This window comes from Rana temporaria, chromosome 3, assembly GCF_905171775.1.
Source record: "Rana temporaria chromosome 3, aRanTem1.1, whole genome shotgun sequence".
In the NCBI taxonomy this organism is placed as follows: Eukaryota; Metazoa; Chordata; class Amphibia; order Anura; family Ranidae; genus Rana; species Rana temporaria.
In genome coordinates this window covers 346,506,579-346,525,202 of record NC_053491.1, presented here as the reverse complement: position 1 = coordinate 346,525,202, position 18,624 = coordinate 346,506,579, and positions in this window count along the sequence as shown.

Sequence of the window (18,624 nt, the reverse complement as noted above, 5' to 3'; positions counted from 1 at the left end):
CTTCTGCCTGAAATTGGTGTAAATTGGTTTTTGGGCTATAATTTTTGAACGGAAGGTGCTAGAGCCTTCAAACTTGGGGAGCATCTTCCTGAATAGCAACCGGAGCATATAAAAAATGTGATGTTTTTTGGACTTTTTACCAGGAATTTGCTGATTTACCGGTCACACTAGGTACCCTCTGGCCTTTGGTGCTAGGACCTCCAAACTACCCACATTTGTAGAGGAGACACTCAGCTACATGTCTACCAAAGGTGGGGTCACTGGCACCTAAGGCTGGCCGGTACCTTGCCTCCAAAGATGGACCGTTTAACATGGGAGTCTATGGGGAAACAGGGTTAGCTTGAGACGCGATATCTCCACGGCTATTGGACCATTGGACCCCAAACTTGGCTTGGTCAGTTTGGACATATGGGGCTACAATATGGCGAAGAAAGTAAGTCGCCATCGGTTATGGTTCGGGAGAACTGGCCATCCAAAATTGGGTGTTTTGGGACTTCAGCCTGAAATTGGTGCAAATTGGTTTTTGGGCTATAACTTTTGAACGGAAGGTGCTAGAGGCTTCAAACTTGGGGAGCATCTTCCTGAATAGCAACCGGAGCATAGCAAAAATTTGATGTTTTTGGGACCTTTTACCAGGAATTTACCGATTTACAGGTCACACTAGGTACCCTCTGGCCTTTGGTGCTAGGACCTCCAAACTACCCACATTTGTAGGGGAGACTCTTGGCTACATGTCTACCAAAGGTGGGGTCACTGGCACCTAAGGCTGGCCGGTACCTTGCCTCCAAAGATGGACCGTTTAACATGGGAGTCTATGGGAAAACAGGGTTAGCTTGAGACGCGATATCTCCACGGCTATTGGACCATTGGACCCCAAACTTGGCTTGGTCGGTTCAGAACATATGGGGCTACAATGTGGCGAAGAAAGTAAGTCGCCATCGGTTATGGTTCGGGAGAACTGGCCATCCAAAATTGGGTGTTTTGGGACTTCAGCCTGAAATTGGTGTAAATTGGTTTTGGGGCTATAACTTTTGAACAGAAGGTGCTAGAGACCTCAAACTTGGGGAGCATCTTCCTGAATAGCAACCGGAGCATAGCAAAAATGTGATGTTTTTGGGACCTTTTACCAGGATTTTACCGATTTTCAGGTCACACTAGGTACCCTCTGGCCTTTGGTGCTAGGACCTCCAAACTACCCACATTTGTAGGGGAGACTCTCGGCTACATGTCTACCAAAGGTGGGGTCACTGGCACCTAGGGCTGGCCGGTACCTTGCCTCCAAAGATGGACCGTTTAACATGGGAGTCTATGGGAAAACAGGGTTAGCTTGAGACGCGATATCTCCATGGCTATTGGACCATTGGACCCCAAACTTGGCTTGGTCGGTTCAGAACATATGGGGCTACAATGTGGCGAAGAAAGTAAGTCGCTATCGGTTATGGTTCGGGAGAACTGGCCATCCAAAATTGGGTGTTTTGGGACTTCAGCCTGAAATTGGTGCAAATTGGTTTTTGGGCTATAACTTTTGAACGGAAGGTGCTAGAGGCTTCAAACTTGGGGAGCATCTTCCTGAATAGCAACCGGAGCATAGCAAAAATGTGATGTTTTTGGGACCTTTTACCAGGAATTTACCGATTTACAGGTCACACTAGGTACCATCTGGCCTTTGGTGCTAGGACCTCCAAACTACCCACATTTGTAGGGGAGACTCTCGGCTACATGTCTACCAAAGGTGGGGTCACTGGCACCTAAGGCTGGCCGGTACCTTGCCTCCAAAGATGGACCGTTTAACATGGGAGTCTATGGGGAAACAGGGTTAGCTTGAGACGCGATATCTCCACGGCTATCGGACCATTGGACCCCAAACTTGGCTTGGTCGGTTCAGGACATATGGGGCTACAATGTGGCGAAGAAAGTAAGTCGCCATCAGTTATGGTTTGGGAGATCTGGCCATCCAAATTTGGGTGTTTTGGGACTTCAGCCTGAAAATGGTGTAAATTGGTTATTGGGCTATAACTTTTGAACGGAAGGTGCTAGAGCCTTCAAACTTGGGGAGCATCTTCCTGAATAGCAACCGGAGCATATAAAAAATTTGATGTTTTTTTGACTTTTTACCAGGAATTTACCAATTTACCGGTCACACTAGGTACCCTCTGGCCTTTGGTGCTAGGACCTCCAAACTACCCACAGTTGTAGAGGAGACTCTCGGCTACATGTCTACCAAAGGTGGGGTCACTGGCACCTAAGGCTGGCCGGTACCTTGCCTCCAAAGATGGACCATTTAACATGGGAGTCTGTGGGGAAACAGGGTTAGCTTGAGATGCGATATCTCCACGGCTATTGGACCCTTGGACCCCAAACTTGGCTTGGTCTGTTCAGGACATATGGGGCTACAATGTGGCGAAGAAAGTAAGTCGCTATCGGTTATGGTTCGGGAGAACTGGCCATCCAAAATTTGGTGTTTTGGGACTTCTGCCTGAAATTGGTGTAAATTGGTTTTTGGGCTATAACTTTTGAACGGAAGGAGCTAGAGCCTTCAAACTTGGGGAGCATCTTCCTGAATAGCAACCGGAGCATATAAAAAATTTGATTTTTTTGGACTTTTTACCAGGAATTTACCGATTTACCGGTCACACTAGGCACCCTCTGGCCTTTGGTGCTAGGACCTCCAAACTACCCACAGTTGTAGAGGAGACTCTCGGCTACATGTCTACCAAAGGTGGGGTCACTGGCACCTAAGGCTGGCCGGTACCTTGCCTCCAAAGATGGACCATTTAACATGGGAATCTATGGGGAAACAGGGTTAGCTTGAGATGCGATATCTCCACGGCTATTGGACCCTTGGACCCCAAACTTGGCTTGGTCTGTTCAGGACATATGGGGCTACAATGTGGCAAAGAAAGTAAGTCGCTATCAGTTATGGTTCGGGAGAACTGGCCATCCAAAATTTGGTGTTTTGGGACTTTTGCCTGAAATTGGTGTAAATTGTTTTTTGGGCTATAACTTTTGAACGGAAGGTGCTAGAGCCTTCAAACTTGGGGAGCATCTTCCTGAATAGCAAACGGAGCATATAAAAAATTTGATGTTTTTTGGACTTTTTACCAGGAATTTGCCGATTTACCGGTCACACTAGGTACCCTCTGGCCTTTGGTGCTAGGACCTCCAAACTACCCACATTTGTAGAGGAGACACTCAGCTACATGTCTACCAAAGGTGGGGTCACTGGCACCTAAGGCTGGCCGGTACCTTGCCTCCAAAGATGGACCGTTTAACATGGGAGTCTATGGGGAAACAGGGTTAGCTTGAGACGCGATATCTCCAAGGCTATTGGAAACTTGGTCCCCAAACTTGGCTTGGTCTGTTCAGGACATATGGGGCTACAATGTGGTGAAGAAAGTAAGTCGCTATCGTTTATGTTTCGGGAGAACTGGCCATCCAAAATTTGGTGTTTTGGGACTTCTGCCTGAAATTGGTGAAAAATTGGTTTTTGGGCTATAACTTTTGAACGGAAGGTGCTAGAGCCTTCAAACTTGGGGAGCATCTTCCTGAATAGCAACCGGAGCATATAAAAAATTTGATGTTTTTTGGACTTTTTACCAGGAATTTACCGATTTACCGGTCACACTAGGTACACTCTGGCCTTTGGTGCTAGGACCTCCAAACTACCCACATTTGTAGAGGAGACTCTCAGCTACATGTATACCAAAGATGGGGTCACTGGCACCTAAGGCTGGCCGGTACCTTGCCTCCAAAGATGGACCGTTTAACATGGGAGTCTATGGGGAAACAGGGTTAGCTTGAGACGCGATATCTCCACGGCTATTGGACCCTTGGTCCCCAAACTTGGCTTGGTCTGTTCAGGACATATGGGGCTACAATGTGGCGAAGAAAGTAAGTCGCTATCGGCTATGTTTCGGGAGAACTGGCCATCCAAAATTTGGTGTTTTGGGACTTCTGCCTGAAATTGGTGTAAATTGGTTTTTGGGCTATAATTTTTGAACGGAAGGTGCTAGAGCCTTCAAACTTGGGGAGCATCTTCCTGAATAGCAACCGGAGCATATAAAAAATTTGATGTTTTTTGGACTTTTTACCAGGAATTTGCCGATTTACCGGTCACACTAGGTACCCTCTGGCCTTTGGTGCTAGGACCTCCAAACTACCCACATTTGTAGAGGAGACACTCAGCTACATGTCTACCAAAGGTGGGGTCACTGGCACCTAAGGCTGGCCGGTACCTTGCCTCCAAAGATGGACCGTTTAACATGGGAGTCTATGGGGAAACAGGGTTAGCTTGAGACGCGATATCTCCACGGCTATTGGACCATTGGACCCCAAACTTGGCTTGGTCAGTTTGGACATATGGGGCTACAATATGGCGAAGAAAGTAAGTCGCCATCGGTTATGGTTCGGGAGAACTGGCCATCCAAAATTGGGTGTTTTGGGACTTCAGCCTGAAATTGGTGTAAATTGGTTTTTGGGCTATAACTTTTGAACGGAAGGTGCTAGAGACTTCAAACTTGGGGAGCATCTTCCTGAATAGCAACCGGAGCATAGCAAAAATTTGATGTTTTTGGGACCTTTTACCAGGAATTTACCGATTTACAGGTCACACTAGGTACCCTCTGGCCTTTGGTGCTAGGACCTCCAAACTACCCACATTTGTAGGGGAGACTCTTGGCTACATGTCTACCAAAGGTGGGGTCACTGGCACCTAAGGCTGGCCGGTACCTTGCCTCCAAAGATGGACCGTTTAACATGGGAGTCTATGGGAAAACAGGGTTAGCTTGAGACGCGATATCTCCACGGCTATTGGACCATTGGACCCCAAACTTGGCTTGGTCGGTTCAGAACATATGGGGCTACAATGTGGCGAAGAAAGTAAGTCGCCATCGGTTATGGTTCGGGAGAACTGGCCATCCAAAATTGGGTGTTTTGGGACTTCAGCCTGAAATTGGTGCAAATTGGTTTTTGGGCTATAACTTTTGAACGGAAGGTGCTAGAGGCTTCAAACTTGGGGAGCATCTTCCTGAATAGCAACCGGAGCATAGCAAAAATGTGATGTTTTTGGGACCTTTTACCAGGAATTTACCGATTTACAGGTCACACTAGGTACCCTCTGGCCTTTGGTGCTAGGACCTCCAAACTACCCACATTTGTAGGGGAGACTCTCGGCTACATGTCTACCAAAGGTGGGGTCACTGGCACCTAGGGCTGGCCGGTACCTTGCCTCCAAAGATGGACCGTTTAACATGGGAGTCTATGGGGAAACAGGGTTAGCTTGAGACGCGATATCTCCATGGCTATTGGACCATTGGACCCCAAACTTGGCTTGGTCGGTTCATGACATATGGGGCTACAATGTGGCGAAGAAAGTAAGTCGCCATCGGTTATGGTTCGGGAGAATTGGCCATCCAAAATTGGGTGTTTTGGGACTTCAGCCTGAAATTGGTGTAAATTGGTTTTTGGGCTATAACTTTTGAACGGAAGCTGCTAGAGGCTTCAAACTTGGGGAGCATCTTCCTGAATAGCAACCGGAGCATCGCAAAAATTTGATGTTTTTGGGACCTTTTACCAGGAATTTACCGATTTACAGGTCACACTAGGTACCATCTGGCCTTTGGTGCTAGGACCTCCAAACTACCCACATTTGTAGGGGAGACTCTCGGCTACATGTCTACCAAAGGTGGGGTCACTGGCACCTAAGGCTGGCCGGTACCTTGCCTCCAAAGATGGACCGTTTAACATGGGAGTCTATGGGGAAACAGGGTTAGCTTGAGACGCGATATCTCCACGGCTATCGGACCATTGGACCCCAAACTTGGCTTGGTCGGTTCAGGACATATGGGGCTACAATGTGGCGAAGAAAGTAAGTCGCCATCAGTTATGGTTTGGGAGATCTGGCCATCCAAATTTGGGTGTTTTGGGACTTCAGCCTGAAAATGGTGTAAATTGGTTATTGGGCTATAACTTTTGAACGGAAGGTGCTAGAGCCTTCAAACTTGGGGAGCATCTTCCTGAATAGCAACCGGAGCATATAAAAAATTTGATGTTTTTTGGACTTTTTACCAGGAATTTACCAATTTACCGGTCACACTAGGTACCCTCTGGCCTTTGGTGCTAGGACCTCCAAACTACCCACAGTTGTAGAGGAGACTCTCGGCTACATGTCTACCAAAGGTGGGGTCACTGGCACCTAAGGCTGGCCGGTACCTTGCCTCCAAAGATGGACCATTTAACATGGGAGTCTATGGGGAAACAGGGTTAGCTTGAGATGCGATATCTCCACGGCTATTGGACCCTTGGACCCCAAACTTGGCTTGGTCTGTTCAGGACATATGGGGCTACAATGTGGCGAAGAACGTAAGTCGCTATCGGTTATGGTTCGGGAGAACTGGCCATCCAAAATTTGGTGTTTTGGGACTTCTGCCTGAAATTGGTGTAAATTGGTTTTTGGGCTATAACTTTTGAACGGAAGGTGCTAGAGCCTTCAAACTTGGGGAGCATCTTCCTGAATAGCAACCGGAGCATATAAAAAATTTGATTTTTTTGGACTTTTTACCAGGAATTTACCGATTTACCGGTCACACTAGGCACCCTCTGGCCTTTGGTGCTAGGACCTCCAAACTACCCACAGTTGTAGAGGAGACTCTCGGCTACATGTCTACCAAAGGTGGGGTCACTGGCACCTAAGGCTGGCCGGTACCTTGCCTCCAAAGATGGACCATTTAACATGGGAATCTATGGGGAAACAGGGTTAGCTTGAGATGCGATATCTCCACGGCTATTGGACCCTTGGACCCCAAACTTGGCTTGGTCTGTTCAGGACATATGGGGCTACAATGTGGCAAAGAAAGTAAGTCGCTATCAGTTATGGTTCGGGAGAACTGGCCATCCAAAATTTGGTGTTTTGGGACTTTTGCCTGAAATTGGTGTAAATTGTTTTTTGGGCTATAACTTTTGAACGGAAGGTGCTAGAGCCTTCAAACTTGGGGAGCATCTTCCTGAATAGCAAACGGAGCATATAAAAAATTTGATGTTTTTTGGACTTTTTACCAGGAATTTGCCGATTTACCGGTCACACTAGGTACCCTCTGGCCTTTGGTGCTAGGACCTCCAAACTACCCACATTTGTAGAGGAGACACTCAGCTACATGTCTACCAAAGGTGGGGTCACTGGCACCTAAGGCTGGCCGGTACCTTGCCTCCAAAGATGGACCGTTTAACATGGGAGTCTATGGGGAAACAGGGTTAGCTTGAGACGCGATATCTCCAAGGCTATTGGAAACTTGGTCCCCAAACTTGGCTTGGTCTGTTCAGGACATATGGGGCTACAATGTGGTGAAGAAAGTAAGTCGCTATCGTTTATGTTTCGGGAGAACTGGCCATCCAAAATTTGGTGTTTTGGGACTTCTGCCTGAAATTGGTGAAAAATTGGTTTTTGGGCTATAACTTTTGAACGGAAGGTGCTAGAGCCTTCAAACTTGGGGAGCATCTTCCTGAATAGCAACCGGAGCATATAAAAAATTTGATGTTTTTTGGACTTTTTACCAGGAATTTACCGATTTACCGGTCACACTAGGTACCCTCTGGCCTTTGGTGCTAGGACCTCCAAACTACCCACATTTGTAGAGGAGACTCTCAGCTACATGTATACCAAAGGTGGGGTCACTGGCACCTAAGGCTGGCCGGTACCTTGCCTCCAAAGATGGACCGTTTAACATGGGAGTCTATGGGGAAACAGGGTTAGCTTGAGACGCGATATCTCCACGGCTATTGGACCCTTGGTCCCCAAACTTGGCTTGGTCTGTTCAGGACATATGGGGCTACAATGTGGCGAAGAAAGTAAGTCGCTATCGTTTATGTTTCGGGAGAACTGGCCATCCAAAATTTGGTGTTTTGGGACTTCTGCCTGAAATTGGTGTAAATTGGTTTTTGGGCTATAACTTTTGAACGGAAGGTGCTAGAGCCTTCAAACTTGGGGAGCATCTTCCTGAATAGCAACCGGAGCATATAAAAAATTTGATGTTTTTTGGACTTTTTACCAGGAATTTACCGATTTACCGGTCACACTAGGTACCCTCTGGCCTTTGGTGCTAGGACCTCCAAACTACCCACATTTGTAGAGGAGACACTCAGCTACATGTCTACCAAAGGTGGGGTCACTGGCACCTAAGGCTGGCCGGTACCTTGCCTCCAAAGATGGACCGTTTAACATGGGAGTCTATGGGGAAACAGGGTTAGCTTGAGACGCGATATCTCCACGGCTATTGGACCATTGGACCCCAAACTTGGCTTGGTCAGTTTGGACATATGGGGCTACAATATGGCGAAGAAAGTAAGTCGCCATCGGTTATGGTTCGGGAGAACTGGCCATCCAAAATTGGGTGTTTTGGGACTTCAGCCTGAAATTGGTGCAAATTGGTTTTTGGGCTATAACTTTTGAACGGAAGGTGCTAGAGGCTTCAAACTTGGGGAGCATCTTCCTGAATAGCAACCGGAGCATAGCAAAAATTTGATGTTTTTGGGACCTTTTACCAGGAATTTACCGATTTACAGGTCACACTAGGTACCCTCTGGCCTTTGGTGCTAGGACCTCCAAACTACCCACATTTGTAGGGGAGACTCTCGGCTACATGTCTACCAAAGGTGGGGTCACTGGCACCTAAGGCTGGCCGGTACCTTGCCTCCAAAGATGGACCGTTTAACATGGGAGTCTATGGGAAAACAGGGTTAGCTTGAGACGCGATATCTCCACGGCTATTGGACCATTGGACCCCAAACTTGGCTTGGTCGGTTCAGGACATATGGGGCTACAATGTGGCGAAGAAAGTAAGTCGCCATCGGTTATGGTTCGGGAGAACTGGCCATCCAAAATTGGGTGTTTTGGGACTTCAGCCTGAAATTGGTGCAAATTGGTTTTTGGGCTATAACTTTTGAACGGAAGGTGCTAGAGGCTTCAAACTTGGGGAGCATCTTCCTGAATAGCAACCGGAGCATAGCAAAAATGTGATGTTTTTGGGACCTTTTACCAGGAATTTACCGATTTACAGGTCACACTAGGTACCCTCTGGCCTTTGGTGCTAGGACCTCCAAACTACCCACATTTGTAGGGGAGACTCTCGGCTACATGTCTACCAAAGGTGGGGTCACTGGCACCTAGGGCTGGCCGGTACCTTGCCTCCAAAGATGGACCGTTTAACATGGGAGTCTATGGGAAAACAGGGTTAGCTTGAGACGCGATATCTCCATGGCTATTGGACCATTGGACCCCAAACTTGGCTTGGTCGGTTCAGAACATATGGGGCTACAATGTGGCGAAGAAAGTAAGTCGCCATCGGTTATGGTTCGGGAGAACTGGCCATCCAAAATTGGGTGTTTTGGGACTTCAGTCTGAAATTGGTGCAAATTGGTTTTTGGGCTATAACTTTTGAATGGAAGGTGCTAGAGGCTTCAAACTTGGGGAGCATCTTCCTGAATAGCAACCGGAGCATAGCAAAAATGTGATGTTTTTGGGACCTTTTACCAGGAATTTACCGATTTACAGGTCACACTAGGTACCCTCTGGCCTTTGGTGCTAGGACCTCCAAACTACCCACATTTGTAGGGGAGACTCTCGGCTACATGTCTACCAATAGTGGGGTCACTGGCACCTAGGGCTGGCCGGTACCTTGCCTCCAAAGATGGACCGTTTAACATGGGAGTCTATGGGAAAACAGGGTTAGCTTGAGACGCGATATCTCCATGGCTATTGGACCATTGGACCCCAAACTTGGCTTGGTCGGTTCAGAACATATGGGGCTACAATGTGGCGAAGAAAGTAAGTCGCCATCGGTTATGGTTCGGGAGAACTGGCCATCCAAAATTGGGTGTTTTGGGACTTCAGCCTGAAATTGGTGCAAATTGGTTTTTGGGCTATAACTTTTGAACGGAAGGTGCTAGAGGCTTCAAACTTGGGGAGCATCTTTCTAAATAGCAACCGGAGCATAGCAAAAATGTGATGTTTTTGGGACCTTTTACCAGGAATTTACCGATTTACAGGTCACACTAGGTACCATCTGGCCTTTGGTGCTAGGACCTCCAAACTACCCACATTTGTAGGGGAGACTCTCGGCTACATGTCTACCAAAGGTGGGGTCACTGGCACCTAAGGCTGGCCGGTACCTTGCCTCCAAAGATGGACCGTTTAACATGGGAGTCTATGGGGAAACAGGGTTAGCTTGAGACGCGATATCTCCACGGCTATCGGACCATTGGACCCCAAACTTGGCTTGGTCGGTTCAGGACATATGGGGCTACAATGTGGCGAAGAAAGCAAGTCGCCATCAGTTATGGTTCGGGAGATCTGGCCATCCAAAATTGGGTGTTTTGGGACTTCAGCCTGAAATTGGTGTAAATTGGTTTTTGGGCTATAACTTTTGAACGGAAGGTGCTAGAGGCTTCAAACTTGGGGAACATCTTCCTGAATAGCAACCGGAGCATAGCAAAAATGTGATGTTTTTGGGACCTTTTACCAGGAATTTACCGATTTACAGGTCACACTAGGTACCCTCTGGCCTTTGGTGCTAGGACCTCCAAACTACCCACATTTGTAGGGGAGACTCTTGGCTACATGTCTACCAAAGGTGGGGTCACTGGCACCTAGGGCTGGCCGGTACCTTGCCTCCAAAGATGGACCGTTTAACATGGGAGTCTATGGGAAAACAGGGTTAGCTTGAGACGCGATATCTCCATGGCTATTGGACCATTGGACCCCAAACTTGGCTTGGTCGGTTCAGAACATATGTGGCTACAATGTGGCGAAGAAAGTAAGTCGCCATCGGTTATGGTTCGGGAGAACTGGCCATCCAAAATTGGGTGTTTTGGGACTTCAGCCTGAAATTGGTGCAAATTGGTTTTTGGGCTATAACTTTTGAACGGAAGGTGCTAGAGGCTTCAAACTTGGGGAGCATCTTCCTGAATAGCAACCGGAGCATAGCAAAAATGTGATGTTTTTGGGACCTTTTACCAGGAATTTACCGATTTACAGGTCACACTAGGTACCCTCTGGCCTTTGGTGCTAGGACCTCCAAACTACCCACATTTGTAGGGGAGACTCTCGGGTACATGTCTACCAAAGGTGGGGTCACTGGCACCTAGGGCTGGCCGGTACCTTGCCTCCAAAGATGGACCGTTTAACATGGGAGTCTATGGGAAAACAGGGTTAGCTTGAGACGCGATATCTCCATGGCTATTGGACCATTGGACCCCAAACTTGGCTTGGTCGGTTCAGAACATATGGGGCTACAATGTGGCGAAGAAAGTAAGTCGCCATCGGTTATGGTTCGGGAGAACTGGCCATCCAAAATTGGGTGTTTTGGGACTTCAGCCTGAAATTGGTGCAAATTGGTTTTTGGGCTATAACTTTTGAACGGAAGGTGCTAGAGGCTTCAAACTTGGGGAACATCTTCCTGAATAGCAACCGGAGCATAGCAAAAATTTGATGTTTTTGGGACCTTTTACCAGGAATTTACCGATTTACAGGTCACACTAGGTACCCTCTGGCCTTTGGTGCTAGGACCCCCAAACTACCCACATTTGTAGGGGAGACTCTCGGCTACATGTCTACCAAAGGTGGGGTCACTGGCACCTAGGGCTGGCCGGTACCTTGCCTCCAAAGATGGACCGTTTAACATGGGAGTCTATGGGAAAACAGGGTTAGCTTGAGACGCGATATCTCCATGGCTATTGGACCATTGGACCCCAAACTTGGCTTGGTCAGTTCAGAACATATGGGGCTACAATGTGGCGAAGAAAGTAAGTCGCCATCGGTTATGGTTCGGGAGAACTGGCCATCCAAAATTGGGTGTTTTGGGACTTCAGCCTGAAATTGGTGCAAATTGGTTTTTGGGCTATAACTTTTGAACGGAAGGTGCTAGAGGCTTCAAACTTGGGGAACATCTTCCTGAATAGCAACCGGAGCATAGCAAAAATTTGATGTTTTTGGGACCTTTTACCAGGAATTTACCGATTTACAGGTCACACTAGGTACCCTCTGGCCTTTGGTGCTAGGACCCCCAAACTACCCACATTTGTAGGGGAGACTCTCGGCTACATGTCTACCAAAGGTGGGGTCACTGGCACCTAGGGCTGGCCGGTACCTTGCCTCCAAAGATGGACCGTTTAACATGGGAGTCTATGGGAAAACAGGGTTAGCTTGAGACGCGATATCTCCATGGCTATTGGACCATTGGACCCCAAACTTGGCTTGGTCAGTTCAGAACATATGGGGCTACAATGTGGCGAAGAAAGTAAGTCGCCATCGGTTATGGTTCGGGAGAACTGGCCATCCAAAATTGGGTGTTTTGGGACTTCAGCCTGAAATTGGTGCAAATTGGTTTTTGGGCTATAACTTTTGAACGGAAGGTGCTAGAGGCTTCAAACTTGGGGAGCATCTTCCTGAATAGCAACCGGAGCATAGCAAAAATGTGATGTTTTTGGGACCTTTTACCAGGAATTTACCGATTTACAGGTCACACTAGGTACCCTCTGGCCTTTGGTGCTAGGACCTCCAAACTACCCACATTTGTAGGGGAGACTCTCGGCTACATGTCTACCAAAGGTGGGGTCACTGGCACCTAGGGCTGGCCGGTACCTTGCCTCCAAAGATGGACCGTTTAACATGGGAGTCTATGGGAAAACAGGGTTAGCTTGAGACGCGATATCTCCATGGCTATTGGACCATTGGACCCCAAACTTGGCTTGGTCGGTTCAGAACATATGGGGCTACAATGTGGCGAAGAAAGTAAGTCGCCATCGGTTATGGTTCGGGAGAACTGGCCATCCAAAATTGGGTGTTTTGGGACTTCAGCCTGAAATTGGTGCAAATTGGTTTTTGGGCTATAACTTTTGAACGGAAGGTGCTAGAGGCTTCAAACTTGGGGAGCATCTTCCTGAATAGCAACCGGAGCATAGCAAAAATGTGATGTTTTTGGGACCTTTTACCAGGAATTTACCGATTTACAGGTCACACTAGGTACCATCTGGCCTTTGGTGCTAGGACCTCCAAACTACCCACATTTGTAGGGGAGACTCTCGGCTACATGTCTACCAAAGGTGGGGTCACTGGCACCTAGGGCTGGCCGGTACCTTGCCTCCAAAGATGGACCGTTTAACATGGGAGTCTATGGGAAAACAGGGTTAGCTTGAGACGCGATATCTCCATGGCTATTGGACCATTGGACCCCAAACTTGGCTTGGTCGGTTCAGAACATATGGGGCTACAATGTGGCGAAGAAAGTAAGTCGCCATCGGTTATGGTTCGGGAGAACTGGCCATCCAAAATTGGGTGTTTTGGGACTTCAGCCTGAAATTGGTGTAAATTGGTTTTTGGGCTATAACTTTTGAACGGAAGGTGCTAGAGGCTTCAAACTTGGGGAACATCTTCCTGAATAGCAACCGGAGCATAGCAAAAATGTGATGTTTTTGGGACCTTTTACCAGGAATTTACCGATTTACAGGTCACACTAGGTACCCTCTGGCCTTTGGTGCTAGGACCTCCAAACTACCCACAATTGTAGGGGAGACTCTCGGCTACATGTCTACCAAAGGTGGGGTCACTGGCACCTAAGGCTGGCCGGTACCTTGCCTCCAAAGATGGACCGTTTAACATGGGAGTCTATGGGGAAACAGGGTTAGCTTGAGACGCGATATCTCCACGGCTATCGGACCATTGGACCCCAAACTTGGCTTGGTCGGTTCAGGACATATGGGGCTACAATGTGGCGAAGAAAGTAAGTCACCATAGGGGCGTGACCGGATGTGGTGTGGCGTGGTGGAGTGGAGGGCTGTGGTGTGAGGACAGCATGTGAGACGCCATGAGGTGTGTCCCCCACAGCATCTGACCCGATTATGCAGCTTTGATCCTGGGATAACTTGGCTCCCTCTCCCTTCCCTCTTACCTGCCTGCGCGGCTGATGGGTGGCAGCGCCAAATCCCCCCCCTGTCCCCCTTGCTTTCTGTCGGGTACCTGACAGCTTCCTGGAGCTCTGTGGGAGCGACGCCTGTGATTGGTGGACCGTGGTCAGCTGATGGGGCCATGTGACCGGCCCAGCAAAAAAACAACGTGCTCAAGCTTGTGGACAGATCTGCCAGCTGTAGAGGCTCTGGAGGTTCTCCTGAGGCCCCCCCTCCTCCCCCCGAGTGAAACAGAGGTGGGAAAGGCTAAACGGCAGAAGGAAAGATAAGCTGCAAGGACAGAGTGAGTAATATCTACGCACTGGCTTAGTGCTGTGTATCAGCACTTCCTTAGAAGTCTATGATACTGTGATATTGTGCTGTGCTGAATACAAGGGGCAAACTGTGTGCAGCAGGCAGTTCACACTAGCTGGAAGCTGTACAGGAGTTAAAAGCAGCTAAGAGGGATGCAGTTCCTCTTTTTCCCCCATGGTAAAAGGCTATAAAAAGGAAAGCTGACGTTTTAAAAGGACAAGTTAAAATCTAGCCTGTTGCAAACTTTTGTGTGACAAAAGCTAAAACTTGGAGGTTGAAAAGTGGATACAATCAGTTACTCCTCTAGCAGGACTGCACAGATGATTATTGCATAAACCTCTGTTTATGAATGGGCTATGGACTCAAATTAATCTAAGTTTACAAAGCCCACTAAGCTTCCTGCTAAGTGTTCTTCTAAGCCTTTTTTTTCCTCAGGAAAGTAATAAAAGCAGCCAAAGTGAGCTGATGTACAAGGATTGTACACAGATTGAATTGACTGAATTGATTAAAAGAAAACCTTGCACGCTGCACTTTAAACTTTCTATTTTGTATATGCTTATTATATGCTTATTGTGGAACTGTGATAAATACAAAAGAATATAATGGTGTGTAATAGGGGGAGCTACAACATAGTGCTCTTCAGTAAAAGGGTATAAAAAAATGGAATGAATTAATTAAGTTAAAACCTTGCAACCCTGAACGCCGCACCTTATTTCTTTTTTTCATCCTGCATAAAGCAGTGGGAAGGAAAGAACCGCCCTCTTCTCTGACTGGGAAAAAGCTGCCCGGCTAAAGCTAAAAGCTCAAAAAAAATGCCTGGAAGTCGGAAGACAGTCGTGATTAACTATTCTGGTTAAGAGACTGTATTAAGGGAGGTGCAAGGAATATAAACTTTTTTTTTTTTCTCCTCTAAATGCGTAGTACAGCGCAGTATATTGTCATAGTTTTGCAACAGACCACAGGCTCGGTAAAGGGGATACATTACATAGCATGCAGTGACTTTTTGTACTGATATACTAGGCATGGTAGTAAGAAGCTGAGAACCACTGAAGATTCAACTGGGTAATAAGATATCTGGACATCGGTGCACATTTGTGCAGGCAGTAGAAGATAAAGTGGTCAAGCTGAGCAACTGTAACATACGCAATATTCAGAGTATTCAGAGTACTCAGCATAGTAGAACTAAGCCTAGTGCAGTAACAAGAGTGCCCCTTTTTTTTTCTCTCCTCCTCCCCCTCCTGGACTACTTCTTGCTCGCTCGGGGGTTGATAAGCCCGAAAGCCTGAAAAGTCACGATGTCAGGGCCACAAGCTCTTCGGTCAGCTAAGGATAAAGATAAGGGGAGTCAAGCTACTGCAGCAACTGCTAAACTGGAAAAATATTTTCATACTGCAGATCATACACCTGTTAAGACAGGATCGTCAGCCCAGGTAAAACCAACAGACAGGAAGAGCCAAGGACAAACAGCGACAACTATAGCCAAAAACACAAGTGGTAAAAGCATAGTTGCAGCTAATAAAGAGGTGGAGATAGAACCAGCGCTAAACCCCCTTCCCACTGCGAGCACCCCCACGCTAAGCGATGTGTTCCTTGCGGTTAATGCTTGTAAACAGACACTGGGGGAATGGTGTGAGCAAATGAAGGGTATCAAAGAAGAGTTGGTTGCAGTGCGACATGAGCTTCAAAGAACAAATGAGAGGTTAACGGAGGCAGAGGGAAGGATATCCCAAATAGAGGACGAATTATACCCAGTAAAACAAGAAGTCAAAATAATGAAAGAACAAATGAGTAAATCAGATGAGAAAATGGATGAAATAGAGAACAGACTTCGCAGGGATAACGTGCGACTAGTGGGACTACCGGAAAAATGTGAAGGGACTAATCCAACAGAGTTCCTGGAAAACTGGTTTATAAAATTATTTGGAAGAGAAAGCTTCACACAACAGTTTTCGATAGAAAGAGCACACAGAGTTCCGACTAAACCCCCCCCTTCTGGTGGACACCCACGATCAATGTTAATGAAATTCCTGAATTACAGGGATAAAGTAACATTATTGAGAAAGAGTAGAGAAGTGGGGAATATCTTTTATGAAGGATTTAGGGTCTCATTATACCCCGACTTCTCACCCTCTCTACAGAAGCGGAGGGCAAGCTTTATAGATGTTAAACGTAAAATGCAGAAATTTGAACTTACGTATGCCCTGCTATATCCAGCGAGGCTACGAGTAGCAGCACTGGATAGGACTTTTTTCTTTGATACCCCAGAAGGAGCAATGGCATGGCTGGAGGACAAAAAGGATCAGCTCTCAACAAAAGGAAGGGACACTTAAGGAAGGGATACAGGAAGATTAGAGGAAGTTAATAAAATAAATAAAATGTATTATAGAGGTGTCGGGTGGAGGGGTGGAGGGGGACATACACTATGTGAAGGAGGAGAATGGTTTGGGAATGTAATGTAAAGGAAGTTGGTATGTGGAATGAATGGGGGGAGGGGGTGGGGGAGGGAGGGTAGGGGAGAGTATGGTAATGAGAGGATTGGGGATGTATGGACCGATCACAAAAAAAGCCCCTGGGGATTACCTAGGAAGTTGGGGAGGAGGGAGGGAGAGTAGGAAGGTGGGTGGGAGGGGGGATAAGGTATTATTGGGGGTTAATTCAGAAAATATAGAAGGGTTTGAACACAGCGAGGGTAAAACATCTATGTATATATATATATATATATATATATATATATATATATATATATATACAAACAGTGTACACAGATAGGATCCCTAAAAATAAAATAAAAACACTTTTTTAAAATGAAGATAAAATACATAAGTAAACCAAGAAATTATAGTATATCTATACGGATATCTCACAATAGCACGATAAAATGTATGATTAAAATAAGTATTAAAAGTGGGAAAGCCACAGGGCTATACCCTCTGAAGATAAAACAAATTAGGAGCACACGCGCACAGATTGATTCAAGAAGGGTTTGTGTTTTTTTTTGTGTTTTTTTGTTTTTTTTACTCTTCCTTTATTTCACAGGGTGTGACATGGTAGCCACAGGTGTTTTTTTTAGGAAGCCTTCGGCTTTAAAGATTTCACGTTTTACTGTTTTTTTCCTTTATTTGGATGGTTCCTATGCAATCTAGAGTATTGAGAATTGGATCCTGGAATGTCCGCGGATTGGGCACTCCAGTCAAGATAGCTGCTGTATTTGATATGCTGGATGTATATGAGGTAGGACTGATCTGTCTGCAGGAGACACACTACACCAATGAAATTAAGAAACAAGTCCAGAGTAAGAAATTTCAATACCAATACCACTCAGTACACACCTCTTATTCAAGGGGAGTGTCTGTCATGGTTAAAGGGGGAGTGTCGTTTACCTGTAGACTGATCAGAATTGATGAAGAGGGGCGATATATTTTTCTTTACTGTGTAATTGAGAACAGGGAATATGTTTTAGCAAATATATATATCCCACCGCCATTTAAATTGGAAGTTATGTACAAACTAATGAATTTTATGATGGATAAGCCGGGTATCTCAGTTATAGCAGTGGGGCATTTTAATGAGGTTATAAATAAAGATAGGGATAGATTTCCAAGGGGAAACAAACCAAATATTTCTGAGAGTCGGTTGTCCCAGTTTCTACAGGAAGCAGGATTGTTTGATGTATGGAGAGAGAGAAATCCAGAGGTGTTGCAATACTCGTGTTGTTCTAGCTCCTATAATACACTTTCATGGATAGACTTGGTACTGGGTAATGCAGAAGCATCTCAAACCATAAAGGGAATTGAATACCAGCCCAGAGGGGTATCGGATCACTCTTTAGTAACAATAACTGTGAGCTCAGAGACGAAGAGGTCTAATAGGATCTGGAAAATCAGTCCGCTGTGGTTTGAATTAATAGGGAAACCAGAGGAGACATTGGGTAGACTAAAATAATTTATAGAGTTCAATGAAAGAACTGCGACACCAGACGTGATGTGGGATGTGGGAATAAAATTGGGGTGTTAGATTTTGGACCGTTTTTGACAAAAGCCCCGTGGGTTTGATATTTGGACCATTCTGAACCATTTTGGGAAATAAAATTGGGGGGTTAGATTTTGGACCGTTTTTGACAGAAGCCCCGCGGGTTAGATATTTGGACCATTCGGAACCATTTTGGGGAATAAAATTGGGGGGTTAGATTTTGGACCGCTTTTGACAAAAGCCCCGCGGGTTAGATATTTGGACCATTCTGAACCATTTTGGGGAATAAAATTGGGGGTTAGATTTTGGACCGTTTTTGAAAAAAGCCCCGCTGGTTAGATATTTGGACCATTCTGAACCATTTTGGGGAATAAAATTGGGGGGTTAGATTTTGGACCGTTTTTGACA